This window comes from Nematolebias whitei, chromosome 21 (genome assembly GCF_014905685.2).
Source record: "Nematolebias whitei isolate Nwh7 chromosome 21, NemWhi1, whole genome shotgun sequence".
NCBI lineage: Eukaryota > Metazoa > Chordata > Actinopteri > Cyprinodontiformes > Rivulidae > Nematolebias > Nematolebias whitei.
In genome coordinates this window covers 12,409,832-12,416,339 of record NC_056518.1, presented here as the reverse complement: position 1 = coordinate 12,416,339, position 6,508 = coordinate 12,409,832, and the positions used below count along the sequence as shown (strand labels likewise).

General features: G+C 41.3%; 1 pseudogene; it reads right to left on the bottom strand.

The window, feature by feature from the left end:
* Positions 1-1,223: 1,223 nt before the first annotated feature.
* LOC119427678 lies at positions 1,224-5,640 on the bottom strand (annotated as a pseudogene).
* Positions 5,641-6,508: the final 868 nt, after the last annotated feature.

Sequence of the window (6,508 nt, the reverse complement as noted above, 5' to 3'; positions counted from 1 at the left end):
TTAAGAACAATTTATCATTTATCATTGGATTATCTGGATTATACAGCCCAACTAGGTTTTTGTAAATTTAAATTATGTAATATTAATATAAATAAAAGGTTAATGTCCAGCTGTTATATTTATTTATTTGGCGGGGGGGGGGGGGGGGGGTTCTTCAGGAAATATGAAATGTAAGCTTTAATTGTGTGTTGAGTAAACTTAACCTCACATTGAGTTCCAATGATACAAAGAGTTCAGTGTTTTGGCCAAAACTTAAAACATTATGTCCAGTCTCACAATATATTGTGAAATGTGTTCATGCTTGAAGTATGCTTTGAGGACGACTCATCTACTACTAATACAAGTTTTAGTTCAATGTCAGTAAAATAAACTGGAATACACCAGTTAGTATGGTGTTAGTATGGTAGTGTATACGGTCCAATGCAGCGAGGACTGTCCAGACCTCTACACTGGAGAAACTAAACAGCCTCTTCACAGACGCATGGCTCAACACAGGAGATCCAGCTCTTCAGGACAAGATTCAGCTGTTCACCTCCACCTCACAGAGAAGGGACACTCTTTTGAGGACCAAAATATGCACATTTTGGACCGAGAACACAGATGGTTTGAGAGGGGGGTGAAGGAAGCAATTTACGTAAAAAGAGAAAAGCCGTCTCTTAACAGAGGAGGAGGTCTCAGATTTCCACTTTCAAAAACCTATAATGCAACTTTAAGACTGATTCCCAACCAGTTTCACACCTGATGGGAAAAGAGGGGTCTCATCTGTGAATTAGAGTAACAAAGACTTTAAGAAACGCTCACTGTTAAGGTGTGGAGGTGTGACTTGTTAAATCTACATATGTGTGTGTGTCTTATCTCACTCAGCCTTAAAACCTGAATCTCTCACTCACTGCTCATTGAATTGAGAAAGCTCCTCGGATGAGGAGCGAAATGTCTTCTGTTACAAATAAAGTCCAGTTGTTTTTGTATTGAACGCTTTTTGAATACACCAGTTTCTGTGTTTTCTAAGGTCAGATGACTCTAGCAGCCATCTTGAATCTGGTAAACTCCAAAAGTAAACAAGTTGCACTGTAGGTGTACATCCAGTGATTACTTTCTGAGTATTTGATTAAAAAATTTCAAGTGGTTCATGAGATATTTAGCTAAAGGACAGGCAAAAGCATGCATAATTAGTGGTAAAAACAATATTGCCTGCCTTTCCCCTTTTGGCAACAGGTGATAATTCAAATAGAGCACTGAATGGGGGTTTTAACCTACCTTGGTTGAACGATCAACTTGTGAGGATGATATCTATGCATGTCAGGATCTTCTCGGTAAATGTGTTCCAGAATATTAATTCCTGGCACCCCTTTCCATTGAGGAAGATGAAACCTTCCACTTGGCTCGAAGTGCTCCTTGGGAAAGATATGATTCGCAATGAGAAACACACCAACCTAAAGAAAGAAATTTTTTGTTAAGAAAATAAAGTGTATATAGAAAATATGCTTTGCAGGGACAACCTACATCTGGATGTTGTTTTTGCAGTGTGTCCATCAGAGACATCAGGTTGTTGTGTTGATATGGCATGGTGATCTCATCTATGTCATTTAATAGGACGTAGCGCGAACGCTCCATGTATCTGTAAATGCAGTCGTTGAGTGTGGCGAGCTGGCCAAAGTAGTGTATGTCACCTCCATGTTTTGCATAAAGCCAACCATGAGATGGATTCAGGTGTTTGTCGATGGGCCAGGGAACTATTTCCACAAATCCTTCTTGGGTGTAACTCTGCAAAAGACGGTCAAGATCTGGACCACAGCTGGTGTTGTAGATTACCACTCTGTTCACACCAAGCAACCTTGAACAAAAAGAAAAGAAAATCTGATTCCTCTTAATTGTTACAAATATGTTTTAGTTGTTTTGCTTTTTCATAATTCATTTGGCATATCATTTTGTGGTAGCTTTTAATTCTCAATTTGAGAATCCACTTGGAGGAGAGCGATTGGGAAGAATGGCCTCCTTGAAATGAACCAGAACAAAGTTTGTTATTGGAGTTCTGTGCTCGGTGTGAGATGTGCATATTAAACATGTTCAGTGTGGTTAATACGATTTTGGAACCAAACTATCTTAGGACAAAGACTGACGATTGATTGATTGGTTTCTGCAGCTATTAGGCTTGCTGTCTTCACCAATCGGGCAAAGGGAGTAGCAGAGCTGTCAACAGATCGACACATAAGTTGATCTTAGTGGTGAAGGAGACCATTATTCTAGTGGGGACATCAATGCCCACATGTGTAGTGACAGTCTAAAAGGGAGAGGCATGTTTGGGAGGAACTGCGTCTCTGATCTGAACCTAAGCCATGCTTTGTTGTTGGTCTTCTGTTCTAGTCATGGTTTGTCCACCACAAACACCACATTAAGACAAAAGGGTGTCCATAAGTACAAATGGAGCCAGGACACCCTAGGCCACAGATTGATGACAGATTTCAGAATCATCTCATTGTGTGAATGCCATAAAGGCATTCACACTATTGCTTTTCTGTTTATATTTATTATTTTTCCTAGTTGCTATCAATATTCCGTACATTTTTTGGAATCTATCTACTCCCACAGGTTTAGTGCTATATGAACATATCATATATCAAACAGTTCAGTTTTTTTCAGGACAATATGGCTATGCTTTTTTTTATTGATACAACTTTAGCTTTTGGAGATATTTAGCCTTTTCTGTCATTTTGGCTGTCATAGAAAATGAATGGAGCTCTCTATAAACAGACCAACAGCGCCATCTGCCTGTTTTCAAAATACCCTACGCATTAACCTTACTTTGGCCTAGAAGCATGACATTTGGTACACTTGTCCAAATCTCCAAGATGGAGCATGCTGAAGGGGCGGGGCCAGACCTGAAAGTTTGACCTCTCGCCATGAAAAATGAAATGCTATAAGTTCATAAATGAAAACTGTCTGATACATCAAACCTTCAGTGATTGATCCACATCAGGTCCCCTGCAAGACTGAATGGTCAAATCATGACATCACTTAAGCCACGCCCCCTAACAACAGGAAGTGCAAAGTTTTACATTTAGCATCCCAAGCTGACCCCTGTGATCTAATCAGCATGAGAGTGTGTCCATTGACCGAAGACATGTTGGTGTAACTTGGTTTCTAACACTGACAGTTTTGGGTGGAGCATGTGGGCGGCGTGGCGTGGCAAAGTAAAATGTAACGCCGTCGCAATACGTTTGGCTCTAAAATCCACAGATTTCAGCCGAGGTGCCTCAAAATCAGTATGATCGATCATTATCCACCCCTTGAACAGGCATCCATGATAATTGGCCAATAGCCTCCACAGCGCCCACTAGCGCCACCTGCCACTTTTCAAAATGCCCTACATTAACCTTAGTTTATCGTAGAAACACGAAATTTGGTACTCTTCCCCAATTCCACAAGATGCACAGAAAACCTTCTGGCCCCAACGTTGTACGATAAACAGAAAAGGTGGCCATTTTGGAATCCTGACCAAATTTTCACACCTATTTGGCGGTTTATAGCCTGCACATTTTTCCCTCAATTCTTTTCAAACTTAGTAATTTTGGTCAAGAGGCATGGGGGACGAAAACTTATCTAAACGGTACGTTTCTGAGCATGCTGAAGGGGCGGGGCCAGACCTGAAAGTTTGACCTCTCGCCATGAAAAACAAAAAGGTAATAACTCTTACACGAAAACTGTCTGAGACATCAAACCTTCAGTGATTGATCCACATTCTGTCCCCTGCAAGATTGAATGGTCAAATAATGACATTGCTTAAACCACGCCCCTGACAACAGGAAGTGTAAAGTTTTACGTTGAACGCCCCAAGCTGACCCCTGTGATCTAATCAGCATGATAGTGTGTCCAGTGACTGAACATGTTGGTGTAACTTGCTTTCCAACACTGACAGTTCTGGGTGGAGCATGTGGGCGGCGTGGCGTGGCTAAGTAAAACGTAACGCCGTCGCAATACGTTTGGCTCTAAATTCCACAGATTTGAGCTGATGTACACCAAAATCAGTATGCTCGATCATTATCCACCCCTTGAACAGGCATCCATGATAAGTGGCCAATAGCCTCTATAGCGCCCCCTACGTTATACTTACATTTATATCTCGGTCATACATCATACGATCTGCACCAGATTTTTTGTGCTTGATCAGTGAGCAAATATAGGCGCATTTGTATTTTTGTTTAACTTTTGACTCAACTGCGCACCCTAGATTATTTAAACAGTTATATCTCAGTGACATATCATCTGATATGCACCAGATTTTTTGTGCATGATGTGTGAGCACATGTAGACACATTCTAGACACTTTTTTTTTCGTTCAACATTTGACTCGAGTGCGCCCCCTACAATATTCCAGTAGTTACATCTCAGTGATACATCATCCGATCTGAACGGAATTTTTTGTGCTTGATCAGTGAACACCTACAGACACTTTGGTATTGTTGATTCATGACATTACTTAAGGCCCACCCACTCAGAGAATAAACTGTCAGTTATTGAGTGACTCGTCCAGAAGACCTGTAGCTGTACTAGTACTGAAATGGACAGAAGGCCATGTCAAACATTGAGGAGATGCGCATTGTGGTGAACGTGTGGGGGCTGGCATGACAGTGTTCGCGATGGCGACTGGGTGGAGGGGCTGAAGCTCCTGCGGTCGCGGCATGGCCGGAGCGGTGCTTTGCTGGGAGGGCCTTAAATGGCATTCACACGTGCATTTTTGAAGGAAATGCAACTTCTCTAGTTTGATTTGCCACCATATGTTTAGGACACTTCATTGAGGAAAGGACATGAGCTATCATCTGATCACCGCCTTGTGTTGAGTTGGATCAAATGGCACGGGAGGATGCCAGGTAGGCCGCCTAGACGGAAAAGTTTAGTGAGGGTATATTGGGAACCCCTGGTTGAAAAACTTTTCAGAAAAATCTTCAGCTACCTATGACAGCTTCAACCACCATCTCAGTGGAGGAGGGGGAAATTTCACTTTGCACAAATGTAATAATTTTGTTTAGTGTGTAGATTTACTGACCTGTACATTTCCAGAGCTTGTGTATACTGAAGCACATTGTTGTATTCTCCATACAGACTGGAAATGCAGACTGTAAAGTTCATCATTTCATTTCTTTCGTTGGTTTTCTTGTTTCTTATAGGAATCCAAATGAGATTATGTACATTTTCTGCTCTGGGCTCTGTCAGAAGAGTGACATGTGTAGCATTGCAGTTTAGGGGAATTTGACACATGATGTCTGTATCAGTAAAAGGAAAACCAAAGTCTTCTGTGTGAAATAAAACTTTTGCTGGAGTAGTTCCACCTAAATGTCCAACACAGCAGAAAAGGCAGTGGAGCGGCTGGATGGAGTCTCTTCGAAACATGCCAATGATGCGTATGTCGAAACCAGTCACTCTCTGATCCATGAAGGCCGAGAGTAGTAAATGTTTAGTATTATTGAGAGGAGTGATGGTCTGGTCAGAAATTTTTGATGGGCAAACTAGTGAAGGCCCACGAGGTGCCGGGACTGACCTGTCTGCTTTAGGTGGTCTCACATTAATGATGAGCAGACAGATCAATAAAGAGATGGTTATAATAATGAAGACCTTCTTTATTAAGTAATTTGTCTGTCCCATTGCAGAATCCCAACCTGAAGAAAAAAAAAAAGAACCACAGAAAGACATATATTAGATAGACAATCCAAAGTCACAACACCTGGAGCATACAGTCAGTTCAATATCATTAAAATCAAATTTACAATTTTAAACTTGGCAATTATTTTAGACTAAACTAAACTTACACTTTTGTTGCATTGGTTACACATAAAACTGTTCACTTTTGCAATCTTTTGATATAATATTGACATTGATAAACTTTAAACTCCCCATCCATTAAAAATAATGAGGCCTCCCAGATGATAATTCAACATTTTTCAGAAACCAAGAATGGAGGTCAAGTCAATTCTCTACAATTACCTGTATTCACATGACATGACTGGTGAAGAAACTACAACAACAAACAAATTTTACCATCCATCTATTATCTTTACCCGTTTATTCCATTTTGGGTCACGGGGGTCGCTGGTGCCCATGTCCAGCAATCACTGTGCGAGGGGCGGGGGACACCCTGGACAGGTCGCAAGTCCATCACAGGGACACATAGAGACAAACAAGACAAACAACCATTCACTCTCTCACTCACACCTAGGGACAATTTAGAGTTACCAATCAGCCTAACATGCATGTTTTTGGCTGTGGGAGGAAATCGGAGCACCCGGAGAAAACCCACGCATGCACGGAGAGAACATGCAAACTCCACCCAGAAAGGCCCCTGGACCGGGGTTTGAACCAAGAACCTTCTCGCTGAGAGGCAGCAGCTCTACCAGTTGCGCCACCGTGCTGCCCTAACAAATTTTACCATTTGTTAATATTATAATTTAAAACAACTCAGGATATGACAGCTATAGAAACATCAAATTTGACATTCATAAATACAGTAGTACAG